Genomic DNA, 20,088 nt, shown 5'->3' with positions numbered 1-20,088 from the left:
TGTGATACATGTAATCAATCATTCAGTGATAAAAGATATTATAATGAACATGTAAAATCTAAAAGTCATATTAGAAATAAGAATAATGATATTTTAGGTGATGATTATTTTGATGAAGATAATGATAAGAAACAGAAGACAATTAAAAGCATAAAAAATAAAATAAATTAAACAATAAAAGACCATACATGGAAGATGTAAGAAAATATATTAATTTATTGGATAATAAAAAAGATATAGAGATAACCGAAGCATTTAAAAGTGATATTGTCCCAGCAGCTATCGAGTTTAAATTTCATAAAGGAAAAACATTAGAAGAAAATAAAAAACATTTAGAAAATATGAAAGAAATAATAAAAATAATAACTGATGTTGAATATCCTAAAATAAGTATTTCATCAAAAGTTAAATTCATAAAATCTGAAGATAAACCAATATATAATATAAATTCTCATTCACAACATATTATATCTAAACAACATATAGATGAAAAATTAGATAAATGTTATAATGAAGTAAAAACTAAAATAGAAGAGAAATATTTTGAAGGGTCTGGTTTAATATTTGATGAAATAATATTTATGACTTTACATGTTTATAACACAAAATATAATAAGTTAACTAAATCAAAACCAATTGATGAAAATAATGTATCATATTATAAAGAACCAGATATTGAAGCATCGAGTTATATTAAACTACCATTTAAAACTAATGCTGTTATAAATGTACAAAATGAAGATGATAAATGTTTTCTATGGGCTATAATAAGTTGCTTACACCCAGTTGAAGATTATAATAAACATACTTATAGATTAACAAATCATAAACTATTTGAAAATAATTATAAGATAGATAAGTATCCTGTTATAATTAAAAACATCCCAAAAATAGAAACAGATAATAATATAAAGATAAACGTATTTGATTTAATCAAATTACCAAATACAAAAGGTAACAATATAAAACATTATACATTAGAACCTTTATATCTATCAAAAGATTATGATTCAAACGATGTTATAGATATACTATATTATGAGAATCATTATATATGGATTAAACAAATCGATTTATTTTTTAAATCAGAAAATGATCACCATAATAAAATATATCTTTGTAGAAAATGTAAGATTCAGTAATGAAAGTACATTATTAAATCATAAACAATTATGTGAAAATCATGATTATTGTAAATTAGTTTTACCAAATGAAAAGGATAAAATATTAGAATTCAAAAAATAGGTTAAAAAATAGGAGATTTTGAATCATTAAATAAGGAACTAACTGATCAAGATAGAAAAGAAATATATTATAAAAGAAAGAAATTAAATTCTAATGAAAATGATTTTTCAGATGAACCACCAAAAACAAATACTATTAAAAAGATTCATCAATCAGCTGCTGCTTTCGGGTTATATATTAAATCTGATTATCCAGAACTAATTGAAAGTGAATATTATAATTACAGAAATGAAAATGTTATCAATCATTTTTGTGACTTATTAATTGAATATGAAATAAGATTTAGTAAATTATTGAATACAAATATAGAAATTATAATGACAGAAGAAGATAAAGAAGTATTTGCGTTTGCAGATAAATGTTATTATTGTGAAAAGATATTTAATTATAAAGATAAAAAAGTAAGAGACCATGATCATTTGAATGGAAAGTTTAGAGGATTGAGAATTGTAACTTACAAGCTAAGAAAAATTAATTTTGTACCAGTTATATTTCATAATCTATCAGGATATGATGCACATTTATTCATCAAACAGTTATGCCATAAAATAGAAGAAATCAATAATGAAATAGAAAGATTAAATTCAAATAGATCAAAAGATAAAATACCAACTTATAAATTTAGAATGTTAGCTAAAACATCTGAGAATTATATATCATTCCAATTTGGGTGTTTAAGATTTATAGATTCATATAGATTTTTAAATAGTTCACTGGATAACTTATTAAAATCCTTAGTTGATGATGAATTAAGAATATTAAAGCAACATTACCCAAATAATGATGATTTTCAATTAATGAGATATAAAGGTGCAATTCCATATTCATTTTATAAAAATCATTATGATTTCAATATAACTGAATTATTAAAAGAACAATTTTATGATGAATTAAAAAATGAATATGTTAAAGATGAAGTATATAATAGAACATTGAATATTTGGAATCATTTCAAAATAGAAAATCATGGGCAATTAGTAGATATATATTTAAAAAAGATGTATTATTATTAACCGATATATTCGAAAGGTTTAGAGATGTAAACCTAAAATATTTTAACATTGATCCTTGTCATTGTTATTCTAGCCCAGGTTTAACATGGGATTGTGGTTTAAAATTTACAGATATAAAAATGGATTTGTTAACAAATATAGATCAATTACTATTATTTGAAAAATCTATAAGAGGAGGTGTTTCAGGTGTATTAGGTGATAGATATTTCAATGTAAATGATAACCCTGGATATAAGTTATTATATATAGATGCAAATAATTTGTATGGTTGGGCAATGATGGAACCACAACCTTATGGAGTATTTGAATTAACTGAAGTTTTACAGAATGAAAATAATGATAAATTTGATTGGAAGAAAAGAATCCTAGATATTGCAGATGATTCAGATACTGGTTACTTCTTTGTTGTAGACTTGGAATATCCTGAAGATAAAAAATTTAAATCTAGAAATCTAGCTTACTGTCCAGAACATAAAACTGTAACTCATGAAGAATTATCAAATTATCAAAAAAGAATTAAACCCGAAAATCATATTCATACAGAAAAGTTAATGGTAACTCAGGAAGATAAATATAATTATGTAGTACATTATAGAATGTTAAAGTTTTAGTTGAATCAAGGAATGATTCTAAAAAAAGTACATAGATATATTTCATTCAGTCAATCTAAGTGGTTAGAAAAATATATAGATTTTAACACCAAACAGAGAACTGAAGCTAAAACTGATTTCGAAAAAGATTTCTTCAGGTTAATGAATAATGCATTCTATGGTAAGACTTGTGAAAATATTAGAAATAGAAATGATATTGAGTTAGTTAGCAATGGCAAAAGGATAAGGCATTTACAATCATATCCTAAGTTTTTAGGTAACAGAATATTTGATGAAAATTTAGCTGCAGTTAAAATGAGAAGAACCTCAATGAAATTCAATAAACCAATCTATGTTGGTGCTTCAGTTTTAGAAATATCAAAATTACTAATGTATGAATTCTATTATAATGTATTACAACCACTTTTTGGAGAAAAACATATAGTATATAATATTATATTTTGATACCGATTCTTACATATTAAAGATAAAAACTAATAACATAACAGATGATTTAAAAACATTAAAACATCATTTTGATTTTAGTAACTATCCTAAAGATCATGAATTGTTTAACAATGATAATAAAAAAGTTCCAGGGAAGTTTAAGGATGAATTAGGTGGTGAAGAAATGATTGAATTCATAGGTATTAGATCTAAAATGTATTCATATAAAACTAAAACTCATGAAGCTAAAAAGTTAAAAGGAATAACCAAAAGTGTAGTAGAAAAGAATATTCATTCTAAAGATTACATCAATTGTATATTCAATGAAGAAGTTAGAAAACATAAGATGAGATGTTTAAGATCTGAAGATCATGAAATGTTTATTGAAGAAATTGAAAAGATAAGTCTAAACCCATTTGATGATAAAAGATATATTTTAGATGATGGAATTCATACAGTTGCTTATGGTTTTAATTTAGATGAATACTTAAAATTTAAAAGAGAAGAAACAAAAGAGAACGAGATAATGAAAAGAATTCTAACGTGTTAATCAAATTTTAATAAAAATATGTATTATAAATGGAGAGTAAACAGACACACAGTGAGAACAACAAATTATTTCTAGATAGAATTAAAGATATCACAAATGTAAAATCTGTAGATTATAAATTCAAAAAGTTAACAGAATTAACAATCCATAAGAAATATCTAATTACAAATATTGATACAGTTACTAATAACTATGGAGATAAATTAGTTATACACTTAGAATATGAAGGATTAAAAGGAAATACATATAAATTCAGAACATATTTACCGGATAGATTTCATCGATTATCAAGTGAAGATCTAGAAGAATTATGTTCTGGAGATTTCTATTTCGTATACAAAGGTAAGAATGAAAAAGGCCACCATGAAATAGATTTCGAATAGGAAAATATGTAAAATAAATGGCGGAATTAAAAGAATACAGAATATTTGTTGATTCTAGAAGGCTTACAGATTATAAATCACATAATTTACTAGTACAATTAGATAGAGAATTTAAGAATTGTGTAGATTTAAAATTAGTTAATATAAGTTTATGTAATTCTTTTTATAATATAACGAATAAAACTATTGAACATAGAGCCTTTTTAATTTTTGATAAAGGTAAAAATGAATGGTCCTATATATATTTAAAACCGGGGTTATATAATTTAGATACATTAGCACAAGAAATTAATGGAAAAGCCTGGCACAAATTAGGTAGTAGTTCTGGGTTTAGTATTAGATTTTTAAAAAGTGAGAGTTCTGATAGAATAAAGATAAGGTTGTCTAATAATGAAAAACATAAATTTATGGTAAAAAAACCTATAGCTAACCTGTTAGGAATTCTTCCAGATAGATCTTTTACAAATATTGACGCTACTACACCAAACTCAATACCTTACACACATTTCTATATTTTTTGCAATTTAATCGATCCTACAAAAACATTCGAAGCAACTAAAGATATAACTTGTAATTCTGGTTTACTAAACATTTTACCATTGAAGAATGTTAAAGAATTTGGAACGAAAACAAATTATAATTTAACAGAATGTGATTTCAAACCATGCATTCCTCGTTTTAATAATTTTAGATTAGAAATTAGAAATCCAAATGGATATTTAATTGATTTAAATAATTTCCCTGTAATTTATGAATTAGTTATAAGATGTAGAGAGTAATTTTTTTCACTATATAAATGAATATAAATGAATATAACTGTTGGACCGAGTATATGTTTTGGGTTTGATTTTAAACATGGTAAAGAAATGAGAATTAAACTAAATGATGTAATAACTGATATAAAAAGTAAATCATTTAACAATGCATCAATGATTAATAAAGAAAATTATAATATAGAAAAGTAATTGATTTAATTAAATCACCTTTAGAATATTATGAATTAAATGAAGATGGAATTATTAATGATATTAAAAACAAAATATATGATAATCATAAAAGTAGTAATGAAATAAATGTTGAATTAATCATAAATAAGTTAACTAAATATTTTGATGATAGTAATTTTTTTGATAAATAAATGAGTGATTATAAGTGGATAATAACTGGATTATATAATGGAGCATTACTATCAGTTGGAACCGTTGGTTATTCAATGGTATTAAAAAAAGTATTCAAAATGGGAAGTGTTAATGTTGATAGATTTGATATAAATGATATTTTAAAATTAACGTTAGCAGTTACTTTATCTAATTTAACTATTGATTATTTGGAAAAACAAAAATATATTCCTCCCATATAAATGCGTAATTATTTTACTAAATAAATGGCTTCTGCAGTTATAACTATTATAGGATCGGCAATTGTTAACGCTTTAGCATTTACTGGTGGCGGATATTTATTTAAACATATTGATAAAAATGGATCATTAACAGAACAAAAAAGACATAACTTAGCATTAGAGAAATATAATAAAGCAGCAGAAGAATATAGAGAAAAGAGGCAAAACTATATGGATTATATTAACAAAGAATTATATGATCAGAAGATTTCACATAGAGATTTTCAATCAGTTGATGATGCAATGAGTTTATATAACGCGGTAACCAATAAAGAAAAATTACATCTACATAAACCTACAATATCAGATTATTATACCCCAAGTAATGAACAGAAGAAATATGAAATAATATGGATTTTAGGCGGAACTGTTATTGTTATATTTGTTGCTTATAAGTTTACTAATTAGTAATTTTTTTTGCTAAATAAATGGATGATAACATTGATATTATTCCTCATGATATAAATAAAACTAAATTAAAAATATATTTAGAAAAACAAATATTAGAATTTGAAAGTGACTTAAAGATAAAAAAGAAAAAATATTTAAAAAGTAAAATTATATATTATCTTATTATCAGTGGTTCGGTTACAATTAGTTCTGTAATAACATTTCTAGCAATATTCAGCCCATTAACACCTTTAGCTATATCAATTGGTGTATTAGGATTAAGTTCAAGTGTTTTAACCGGTATAAGTTCAAAATTAAATATAAAAAGTAATAAAGAAAAAATTAAAACTAATATAAAAGAAATTAATAAATTAAAGAATACACTAGATTATATAATAAGTTTAAATGGTCATATAACAGTTGAAGAACAAGATAAATTATTAAAAGAATTAGTTAATTATTAATTTTTTAATTATATAAATGGCAGATAGTTTTCCAAAAGCTTTCCAATATAATAAATCAATTAAATATAATATTCCAGCAATAGTTTTAAATAAAGATATTACATATAGAAATGAAGTTTTAAATTCATTAATTGATTTATATATTTATGTTACTGAAAGTAATAATTTTTATGTAAAGATGGAAAATATATTTCATGTGTATACAATTAATTTCAAAAATTTAAATGAGGCAAAACAATGGTTATTAAAATTTAATATGAAGTATTGGCAGAACCAATTAAATTTTGCTGTTTATTGCGCAACAACAGGATGTGGAATTAGTTGGAATGATCATTTAAACAAACCAAGTTTACCATTGATGTTATCACTTTTTAGATTTCATACATATTTTCAAATAAAATTAATATTAGATGAATTAGAATGTCCTTTACCAGGTTCAAAATATTTTAAAGAATTGAATAATAATATTAATTTTTCTAAGTTTTATAAAATATGTAATGAATTTAATATTAATTCAAATAAAGATTTTAGAGCAAAAATTGGAACAATGGGTGGATTAGGAATATTATATACTAAAGAATTTGGAAAAATAATGACAAATTCAGATATAAGAACACTAAATTGGAATGAATTACCAAAATATTATAATAATATACAACAACAAAACAATAATGGTTGGGTTAATTTCATTTTAGAAAATAGTGAAGGTTTTACTAAAGCTGGTATACAAAGAATAAATCAATCAATTAGAACTTATTTGATATGTATTTTAGGTGCACAAGTTGAAACAAGATCACCAATAGTTGGAAATGATAACACTTCATTCGATGCGCAGAAACAATTCAAAGTATTATTTGAAGATTCAATTCATAATGATAAAAATAGATCGATTCCAGAAAACATTGTAAGATATCAAAATTATTTAGATAAATCACATATTAGATTAAATTATTGTATAGGCCCTAATCTATTAATTATTTCTAATGATTTAGTATTAAAGATGGGATACATAATTGGTTACAATAATCTGATCAAAACTGCAACAATAAATAATTCATTTGGGTTAAATGATATAAATAAAAAGGTTATCACTGCTCCAAAATTAATGGAAGGTGAAAAAAATAAAAAACATATTCAATCAACTGAAACTAAAACTAATAATATTAAATTAAATAATGATTCTAAAATAAAAGATTACAATACATAAGAAAATATTAAAACTGATATTATTCAACATGATATAATTAAAACTAATGATGATAATAAATCCCATGAAAATACTAAATTAGCTTTAACTTGTATAGGAATTGTTATAGGAGGAATATTATATTTTAAATTTTAATTTTTTATTATATAAATGGATGAAGAAATTCCATTGGATCCTATAGATGAACCCGGTATAAGTGATGAACAACAACCTGATTTTAGTGAAACAAGTTTTAATGATGATAATGAGCCAGAATATAATACTAATTTAGGTGAAGATGATGATTATGATGATGATGATTCCGAATTACGTGAAAAATTATATAAATATTTAAAAGCTCCTGAAATTGGTAGAATTTCAACTAGAACAGAAAGAAAAGAATTTATGGAACTATTAGAAAAACAACAAGAAAAATATCCTGATAAACCTATGGAATTATATAAAATGAAATCTAGAGTAACATATACAATTGTTAACGAATTATTACCAAAAGTTGTAATAGATGAAATTGATTCAGAAGGTGTTGTAGAACAAATTTTAAAAGATGACCCATTTTTCATGAATAATTTAGAATTTAAAAATGATTCATGGTATTATAATCTTGATTTAAATAGGAATATTGTAACAATTCAATTATCTAAAATGATTCAAGAAAATATTTTTGAACCTGAAATGTTAGCAAGATCTTCAATTGAAGGTTCAAAAGGTGGTAGAGAATTTCTCAGAATTATATGGAATGCACTCGATAGAATAAATAAAGAAGAACCAATTCATAATATTGATATAAACAAATATTCACCATTTAAAAATCCAAATCCAAATCCTACTGATGTTGATCCAGAAATGGAAGAGTATGGAAATCGATTAGATAAATTAAGAACTTCAACACCAGAAACATCGAGAAGAGACACTCAACCAATTGTTAATGATTCAAGTCAATTACAATTAACATTAGAAAAACGAATTGATAGTTTAAGAGATTCAGAAGAAGAGACGAATAGTATTTTAGATACACCCGGTTCTGAAACTGGAATAAATCAAATACAATCTTTACTAGAAAAAGGATTACTTGATTTAACTGATGAAGAATTAAAACTATTTCCTGAAAAAGCACGTAGAGAAATTAAAGGTGTACAAATATCAGCTGGTGAAATTGCTAATATTAAGATGAGATTTTCTAAAATAACCATGTTAGAAAAAGAATTAGCTAATGCAAATGAAGAATTAAAACAATTAGAATTAAATAAAAATCTTCAAGTAATAGAGGAAGTTGATTATGAAAGCAGAAAGTTAGCTTTAGTAAAAAAAAATTGATGATTTAAAATATAATATAGAATTACAAAAAGAAGAAAGAGATACATTATTAAAATCATATGATCTTAATCATATTAAAAAATTAAAAGTTATTTTTAAAGATTTGTTGATAAAACCAAATTCTAAAATATCATTGAAAGATAGAATAAGATTATTATTTAAATTAGAAGGAATAACAATTCTTTCAATTCTAACAGCTGTAACTATGGTATTTACAACAATTGGTTTAGCAATATCAAATGCTTTAAAATCTATTCCTACTCCCAATAAACCAGTTAAACCCCCAGATAATAATGATTCTATACAAGATAAAGTTAAGGATGGTTTAAAGAAATTAGCAAAATATTTATGGGAACTATCTAAAAAATCTGCTGCAGCATTGCCAGGAATTATTGCATCAATTGTTGGTTTTATATTGAAATCTGCTGGGAATATTATTATCTTTGCTGCTGAACATATTATTTTATTTTTAATTACAGTTGTAAGTGCTATTATTTTTGGGTTAGTAAATATGATATCAAAAATATCAAGTAACCATGATCAAAAATAAATAATTAATTTTTTTAAGTTAAATAAATGAGTGGGAGTTATATCAATCCTTCTAAGAATCATAGAATATCTAATGCTATTAAAGCAGAAAGATCACATCATATAATTACTCATAATCCTTCAAATATTAATCCCGATGAAACTTTATATGTTAGAATCCCTCGATTAACACAAAATACTTTTTATGTTCCAAATAGTATTTATTTATCTGCCGATATAAAAGCAATCGGTAATAATAATAATTATGTTGTTGATAATGTTGGAAGATATTTGATTAAAAGATTAACTATAAAGATTCCAAAAACAGTTTTCTCATTAGATGATTATAATTTATTTATGCATTATAAAGATTTATGGTTAACTAAGGAAAATAGAAATAATATGATATTTCAAGGCATCCAATCAGAAAACCAAAATAAATTAAGATCTGAAGCCAATAATGCAGTAGTAACTAATGCTGTAGATAATTTGATAAAAAAGATTTATGGAAGCAAATATAAAATTCCATTAGACTTTGAATTGATAAATAATAATGCACCTTTATATAAATACGCAATTCAAGAAGATGTTATATTCGAAATAACATTTGCTCCTGTAAATGAAATTGTAATATCTAGCGTTGTTAAAGATATGAGTTATAAATTATCGAATATATGTTTAGAATATGATACAGTAACTGATGAAAATATTTCAAGTAATTCAAACTAAATACAATCAAGGATTTTCATTATTATTTGATTATATTGATAAATTTAAAACCGTAACTATTAATGCAAATGATGAAATTATTAATGAGAATATTAACTTCCCAAGAAGATCTATTAAAGGTATATTAATATTTTTTACCATTGCAACATATTCTAATGGTGCAATACAGGTTGATAAGTATTATAATCCTGAAATAACAAAAGTAGAAATAACTATCGAAGGAATAGCAAATAAAATATTTTGTCAAGGAATGAGAATAATAGATCAATGGCCAGAAATTAGAAAACATTTTATGAATGAAAAAGTGAAATCATCTGAAAATTGTAATTTTAATCAACTTGATTATTATACCGGTAATAAATATGCATTATGGTTAGATTTTAGAACAACAGAGGATAATTCATTACATGGTTCTGGAAAAAAATTACAAAACACTAAAGATGGAATACAATTATTCATGACAAAGAAAAAAGAAAGCCTTAATTTTAAAATGCACATTTATATTATATCTGACGCGCAATTAAATATTGTAAATTCACAATTAGATAGTGTTATGTATTAAAATTTTAACTTTAATGAAAATTTATATAATAAATGGAAGGTGGAATATATGAAATACAAACTCCAAGTGAAATGATATCAGATATTTATTATATATTACCTTATGATGAATACATTAAGTATTTTGGAGATTACTTTAATCAATTCAAATATAGAATAAGTAAAATAAAAGATAATATTGAAACTAAAATAGAAGATAAGAATGATATTGAATATAAAATAGAAGATAATATTGAAACTAAAATAGAAGATAGTAATAATATGGAAACTAAAATAGAAGATGTAACAGCATCTACATCTTATAATATACCCTCTACATATGATATTGAATCAAAAAAGACAAATGAAAAATATTGTGACGTATGTAAACAGTATAAAAGTTATAAGAATTGGGCAACTCATCTTAATTCACTCAAGCATAAGAAAAATAAGAATAAGACTATAAATGAATTGAATAATGATAGTGAAATTGATAATGATAATGTTAAAGAAGATAAATATTGTGAAGAATGTGATAAATATATAAGTCGTAGTAATTTTTCAAAGCATAAATTAACACAAATACATTTGGATAATATAGAAAGAAATATATGTGAAAAGTGTAATGTTGTTGTATTACCTAAAGATAGAATTAAACATGATAATTCTTTTGAACATACAATAAAAGCTGCTGATTCAAATAACCTTTATAGAGTAACAACTGTATTTTTTTATATCGAAAATAATTATCATAGGAAATTATATAGATCAATTTTTATCGATTATGTAAGAAATAATCCAAAACAAGTATTATCAGATATTGTAACTGGTCGGACGCGTATAAAAATTGATCTATATAATTATTGGGGTATACATTATTTCATAAAATTTAAAAATATAGATTTTTTAACAGAATTGAAAAAAGTTGCTGCTAATGATAATATAAGTGATAACTTTGATGATATAATTCAATACTACAGTTATGAAGATTTTTTACAGGGTGTTATAAATAAAATAAGAAATGATGCAAAAAATAAATATAAAAATATAAGTGAAGACAAATTAAACCAGTATATTTATTTAACTTATGAATTGTTTGCTAAGGGTTTGAATAATATTAGTTATCATATTAAACTACTAGGCGAAAGAAAATCACAAGAATTAAAAGATGCATGGCTCAAATTGTTTTCAGAATTAGAATCGGAAAAGTAATTCAAAATATGAATATAATACCCCCTTGTGTCTTTATTGTCTTTAGTAGGCTTAGTACTTTTAGTACATAAAGAATAAATCTTTATTTTATTAGTAGTGAATAAAATTATTTTTAAAGCTACTAAACTACTAAAGACAATAAAGACATAAATATATATATATTACTGTTTCAATAATTATATTTATTCATCTGATGGAGTTTATATATTACTGTTTCAATAATTAAATCTATTTATGGCGCATATTTATTATATATTACTGTTTTAATAATGATAAATATCATAGATTTATCATATATAAAAATTATTTATATATTTATTTTTCTAAGTACTAATAAAATAAAGATTTATTCTTCATGTACTAAAAGTACTAAAGATAATAAAGACATAACAAACACATATAGATGTAATAAATATCATTGATTTATTTATCTCCCAGATTTATTATATATATTTGATTCAGTAATGATAAATCTATGTGTGTTTGGTTATGTCTTTATTATCTTTAGTAGTTTGGTAGTTCTATTTTATTTTTAAAGTATTAATAATATGAAGATTTATTCTTTATGTACTAAAAGTACTAAAAGTACTAAAGATAATAAAGACATAAGGGGGTATCAGGTATTAGGGTATTAGGGTATCTAATACATAGATATATAAATAGTTATTTTATAAATTTATATTCATAGGGAAATTGTAGTCTCAGTAATAATTTTGAACCTTTATTATTCTTTAATTTATTCATATATTCATCATGTAATTCAGTAGGTATAATTTGATTTTCTTCCAATGATTGTTGCATAGATTTTCTATCTTTATTGTAGAATAAAACTAGAAATCTTATATTCTCCCTAAAGTCTTTAACAATTGAATTATATTTTTGATTTAAAACCCATGTTGTTATCCCAAAATGTCTCCCAGAGACAGCTAGATAACATAACTCACTTTCTCTAACTTTTGAATCATGTAAATTTGCGCAATCATCTATAATGAATAATGTATTTGATCCTTTATAAGTATCAATTGCTATTTTAATACAATTATCTAAATTTTCTTTTACTGTTTTAGGATTTAATATGATAAATTTTTTTATCTTAACTATGTCTCTATTATATGTTTTATTCATTTCATAAGTAGGACAAAATAATATTATATTATCAAAATGATTCTTATAAATAGTTTCTAACAAATCTAATATGAAATGTGTTTTACCACAATTGGTTACACCAGTAACTAACATATTATGCGGTTCAAATATAAATAAATCTTTATTCATTTATTCTTTTAATTTTACTAGATAAAATCCATTCATTAAATTTATCATCATATCCTTTATATTTCACCAAAGAATACTTTTTTCCTTCAAGAGTTTTTGTTTTCAATACTTTTTCTATTTTGTATTCTATTTCATCTGGATTTGGTACAAGTGATAATTCTTGTTCATAGAAATAACCTAATATTTCTTCATCTTTTAGATCTTCTACTTTATAAACAAATGGTTTAGTTAATATTATCTTTTTAATCTTGATAATCTTTAATCTTTAATATTTCTTCAGTAAAATTTGGAGTATAACCTTTATAAAATGTTTTTCTATATTTAGATATTCTAACGTGTTGTCCAATTTTAAATTTAGGTTCTCCGAAATCATGTGTAACAAATGCACCATATAAATCATTCCAAACTATTTCTGAATTATCTTCTTTTCTAGCTTGTATAGGTTTCATATTTATAGAACTATGTTTAGAATTATTATAACCTTTCACTAAATCATATAACACATCGATATATTTATATGTTTCATTAGCAGTAAAATATTTCCACATTCTAGTTTTCAATGTTTTATTAAATCTTTCTATAATAGATGCTTTTTTATCTGAATGTGTTGAAAAATAATCTACATCGTTATCAGATAATAGTTTTTTAAAATGTTTGTTATAGAATTCCTTGCCTTCATCAAATTGTATCTTATCTGGAATAGCTTCTTTAAATATAGATTTAAAAGCATTCGTTACTTCTTTTCCAGTTTTATTTTTGATTGGAATTGACCATGCGTATCTACTGAATATATCTATAACATTCAGTATCCAGAAATATCATTTGTTGTGTTCTTCTAAGTTCTTCATGTCAATTAAATCTGCTTGCCATTGTTGATCGATATATGAAACCATAACTTTTCTTGTTAAATAAGTTTTATCCATTTTCTTGTGAATTTGATATGTTGGTTGATTTTGTAACCATGATTTTAATTCAATATATTTTATATCACCATGTGGGTGCCGTATGGCGCCATTTTCATTATCAGATTTAATTTTATTCCATAATTCTGAAACGTTAGAATATGATACTTCACTTTCTGGGTTATAATATAAATCTCTTAAATATTGTTCTTTTTTCATCTTATTTTAATCCATTAATAATAATTTAGATTTAGTTTCAATGACTTTATGATTTGGCTTATTTTCTGTTATAATAGGTTTATTGTCATTGGAATCATATTTATCATCAGATTTGAATTTTGATTTATATATTACACCGGATAATATAATAACTGTTACTAATCCAATTGTAATATATAATTTATAATTACTTCCAGCATTAGAAGAATTAGATGGATTATTATTTGAATCAATATCAGATAAAGTCTGTGATTCATTTATATCAGTTAATTTCTTTTTCTTAGCTTTTTTTTAATTCTGCAGATCTTTTACCTAATTCTCTTGCCCATTTAATTTGTTTTTCAGATCTAGCCTTTTTCTTAACGCCATCACTCATTTATTTTAGTTAATTTTTGTTCTGATTCATTTTCTGTTTCGACGTTTGGTTGTAGTACATCTGTTTCGTTCTTACCTGATTTATATTCCATAGCCTTGATGTTCGAAAATGTTATGACACCAGTAGAAATTAATGTCATAACCGATCCTAATTGGAATGAAGCATATCCGACCCATTTTTGTAATTCAGTCATAACTAAATAGTCATTTTTCAAATCACTATATAATTTATTTTCATCATTAATTGGTATTAACTGGTTACATAATTTTGAATAACATTTTATAATACCATCTGAAATAGAATCATTTATTCTAGCTAATCTAGCTTCTTCATAAATCTTAAAATATTTTATTACTTTATCTGGTTTCATAGCATCTAATTCTTGAAAAGTTATTATTTTTCCCAAGAAATCCTTAGTTTTTCCATCGGCAATCAATAGTTCTAGATGATGCTTACAATATAAATAGTATTCATAATCTATATTACAATTAACTTGAGCACAATTAGTTACAACTGTATCTTTATTATCACTTATACCCAAATCATCTAATGTCTTTTCAATATCAATACTATTCTTATTAGATTTCTTTGAAATTTATATTAGAGAAAAAAAGCAAAAAAAAATATTATAAGTATTCTTCAAATGATACTAGTATCTCTTTGGGTTAATACTAGTTAGTTAAAGGTAAAGAATTTTAGTATTAGTTATTGTTTTTTTAGTATTTTTTATTTGTGATATAAAGTTTTTTTTTTTGAAAAGAAAATATTAAAAATATAATAGAATTCACTAGCTAGTTGAAGTTATTGTTTTTTTAATATTTTCTATTTAAAATCTATTATTCTTTAACCACTCATTAAAGACTCAACGTATTGTTCATTATTTGGATCATTGTTCCATTGATCAATAAATTTCTTTGCCTTTGTTAACTGTTCTAAATATAACTGTAAATCTAGTTTATTAGATTTAATTATGTTTTCCTTCTTTTCTAAAGGTCTTAAATTCTTCCAATTCCAAATAAGTTTTTTATTGTATTCATCATTCATGTCAAATTTAGAAATCGGCAACACGTGATCAATATGAAAGTATTCACCATAATTATCTATATTCATTTTATCATCGAATTGATATATTATCCATGAAATGAAAAATTCATCTGAACAACCCAATAAATTAGATAGTGTTTTTTGAATGTGTTTCTTTGTTGAATAATTGTGTTAATCTAGATCTTAAGCATTGTTTCAATCTAAAATTAAGATCTGTTTGATATCTTTCTCTCATATATTCTGTCATATAATCATTATAAGCTTCTCTATTATCTTCTCTGTATTGTTTGGTATATAGTTTAAAACAAGTTTTACAGCAATATTGAAAACCATCTTTGCTAATCTTACGCTTACTAAATTCTGTTAAAGCTAATTTATCTAATTCACACTTAGAACACTTCTTGTAGTATATGTTTATAACACCAGTGTTATTTGTTATATTAATACTTTGTGGTTGTTCTGATTCCATTTATTATACATATTTTTTTACTAAATTGGTTAATATTTTATAATCCTTCTTCGACCAACGTCATCCTTTTTCATTCCTCGGGGATAAGTTCCTTTGATAAGTCGTTTCGATTCCTTGATATCTAAATCATACCACTAGGCAAGACCGGGCAGTGAGGCCCGGTTTGGATCAATGCGCATGCGTTAATCATAATTATATATTCATTCTATAAATTCTGTAAAATAGAAACAACACATGCGTTACATGCGTCACATGCGGCCACTGATGTCCGGTTTTGTTTAATGCACATGTTTTAATCATAATTATATATTCTTTCTGTAAATAGAAACAACTGAACACATAAGATATCAAAACGTGTTCGCATTAGGCAAGACCGGGCATTCAGGCCCGGTTTGGATCAATGCGCATGCGCTAATCATAATTATATATTCATTATGTAAATCGAAACAACCGACATGAAATATCAAAACACATGTGCATTAGGCAAGACCGGGCATTCAAGCCCGGTTTGGATCAATGCGCATGCGCTAATCATAATAGAAACGACTGAACATAAAAATTCACCAAACAGATTTACACAATACATTATACAAGTTGTTCAGTCGTTTCTTCCGATACATCATTCGATTTCTATAAATACAATTTATAATTACAAACATTTTTTCAATTGCTGGTAAATATTTAACTACATCAACCAATGTTAAACTTAATCATTGGAGTCTTAATGTTTTTGAAATTCTTATATAGTTTCTTCGTCCATCTTTTGGCGATTCTTGTGTTTCTTGTGCTAATTTCTATTGGTTCGATATCCATTGCTGTTGATTCCTCAGTCAGAAAGAGAAAGAGTATCTTGTATTAAAGAGTATGAAAGAGTTCTTAATGCGTATGGCGTTTTATTAATCTAAAAGATATTAGCGGCAAATCTAGCCATCTAAAAGATATACTAAATACACTTAAATATATCTAAAGGTTTCATATTTAATAGCCCTAATAACTACAAAAAACAGTACTTACATTTAGATTTAGAATTGTAAACTATAAACTCCTTATTTCGTTTCGAGAGATAGAATATCCTGAGCGTAATGTTACAGCGCCTGTTCATTTCTTGCCACGTCATCTGGTTCTGGTTCTAGAGTGTTCTACACGTTTGTAATATTATGACTCATATGTCTCGGCGTCATAGTAACAGCTGTAACAGCTGTGAATTTATAGATTTATTCAATAGTTCATTACATGAAATGTATATAGGCTCAAATAGAATCATGTTCTAGTATAAACAGCTATGCATTATTTCAATCACACTTTACTAACACTTTTAATGTTTAAACATCTAACTCATACAAATATGAATATTGAAATAATGTTGTAAATATATACTTTTATATCTATTCTATAAGAGCTTACACTTTTATATTGAATAATCTGTCAATTTAAATGTTATTCATATATATTTTATTCATGTATATAAATATTTTAAGAGTAATAGGGATAATGGGCTTTCATATCAAAGGTTGAAAGGGCTAGTGAGTAAAAAATGAAAAATATGAAAATAATAATAATTTCTATTTGAATTAGGAGTGAAACTCATATAAAATGAAAAATAAATTCGAGTGTGCGAGAATTATTTTTCATTTTATATGAGTTTCGCTACTAATTCAAATAGAAATTGTTATTATTTTCATATTTTTCATTTTTTATGAGCTCGACCTTTAGACCTTTGGTATGAAAGCCCATTATCCCTATTACTGTCGTTTCTATTTTACAGAATTTATAGAATGAATATATAATTATGATTAACGCATGCGCATTAAGCAAAAGCGCTCCTATAAGAGCGGTTTTGCCCAGTGGTATGATTTAGATATCAAGGAATCGAAACAACTTATCAAAAGCAACGAGGAATGAAAAAAGATGACGTTGGTCGAAGAAATGGAAGAGGATTCTAAAATATTAACCAATTTAGTAAAAAAAATACGTATAATAAATGGAACCAGAACAACCACAAACTATCAATTTTACAAATAACACTGGTGTTATAAATATATATTACAAGAAGTGTTCTAAATGTGAATGAGATAAATTAGCTTTAACAGAATTTAGTAAGCGTAAGATTAGCAAAGATGGTTTTCAATATTGTTGTAAAACTTGTTTTAAACTATATACCAAACAATATCGAGAAGATAATATAGAACATTATAATTATTATATGGCAGAATATATGAGAGAAAGATATCAAACAGATCTTAATTTTAGATTGAAACAATGCTTAAGATCTAGATTAACACAATTATTCAACAAAGAAACGCATTCAGAAACACTTTCTAATTTATTGGGTTGTTCAGATAAATTTCTTAAATCATGGATTGTATATCAATTCGACGATAAAATGAATATAGATAATTATGGTGAATACTTTCATATTGATCATACGTTACCGATTTCTAAATTTAACATGAATGATGAATACAATAAAAAACTTATTTGGAATTGGAAGAATTTAAGACCTTTAGAAAAGAAGGAAAACATAATTAAATCTAATAAACTAGATTTACAGTTATATTTAGAACAGTTAACAAAGGCAAAGAAATTTATTGAACAATGGAACAATGATCCAAATAATGAACCATACGTTGAGTCTTTAATGAGTGGTTAAAGATTAATATATCTCAAATAAAAAATATTAACCATTACATAACTTCAACTAACCAGTGAATTCTATTATATTTTTAATATTTTCTTTTCAAAAAGAGAATACTTTATATTTTGAATAGATCCGAATAGAAATTATTTAGCTTTAACTAGCTAGTATCATTTGAAGAATACTTATAATATTTTTTTGCTTTTTTTCTCTAATATAAATGTCAAAGAAATCTAATAAGAATAGTATTGATATTGAAAAAACATTAGATGATTTGGGTATAAGTGATAATAAAGATACAGTTGTAACTAATTGTGCTCAAGTTAATTGTAATATAGATTATGAATACTATTTATATTGTAAGCATCATCTAGAACTATTGATTGCCGGTGGAAAAACTAAAGAGTTTTTAAATAGAATTATTACTTTTCAAGAATTAGATGCTATGAAACCAGATAAAGTAATAAAATATTTTAAGATTTATGAAGAAGCTAGATTAGCTAGAATAAATGATTATATTTCAGATGGTATTGTCAAATGTTATTCAAAATCATGTAACCAGTTAATACCAATTAATGATGAAAATAAATTATATAGTGATTTGAAAAATGACTACTTAGTTATGACTGAATTACAAAAATGGGTTGGATATGCTTCATTTCAATTAGGATCGGTTATGACATTAATTTCTACTGGCGTCATAACATTTTCGAACATCAAACCTATGGAATATAAATCAGGTAAGAACGAAACAGATGACGCTGTACTACAACCAAACGTCGAAACAGAAAATGAATCAGAACAAAAATTAACTAAAATAAATGAGTGATGGAGTTAAGAAAAAGCCTAGATCTGAAAAACAAATTATATGGGCAAGAGAATTGGGTAAAAGATCTGCAGAATTAAAAAAAGCTAAGAAAAAGAAATTAACTGATATAAATGAATCACAGACTTTATCTGATATTGATTCAAATAATAATCCATCTAATTCTTCTAATGCTGGAAGTAATTATAAATTATATATTACAATTGGATTAGTAACAGTTATTATATTATCTGGTGTAATATATAAATCAAAATTCAAATCTGATGATAAAGATGATTCCAATGACAATAAACATATTATACCAGAAAATAAGTCAAATCATAAAGCCATT

The sequence above is a fragment of the Tubulanus polymorphus genome, chromosome 10 (genome assembly GCF_964204645.1).
Source record: "Tubulanus polymorphus chromosome 10, tnTubPoly1.2, whole genome shotgun sequence".
Classification (NCBI taxonomy): domain Eukaryota; kingdom Metazoa; phylum Nemertea; class Palaeonemertea; order Tubulaniformes; family Tubulanidae; genus Tubulanus; species Tubulanus polymorphus.
This window is presented reverse-complemented; position numbering follows the sequence as displayed.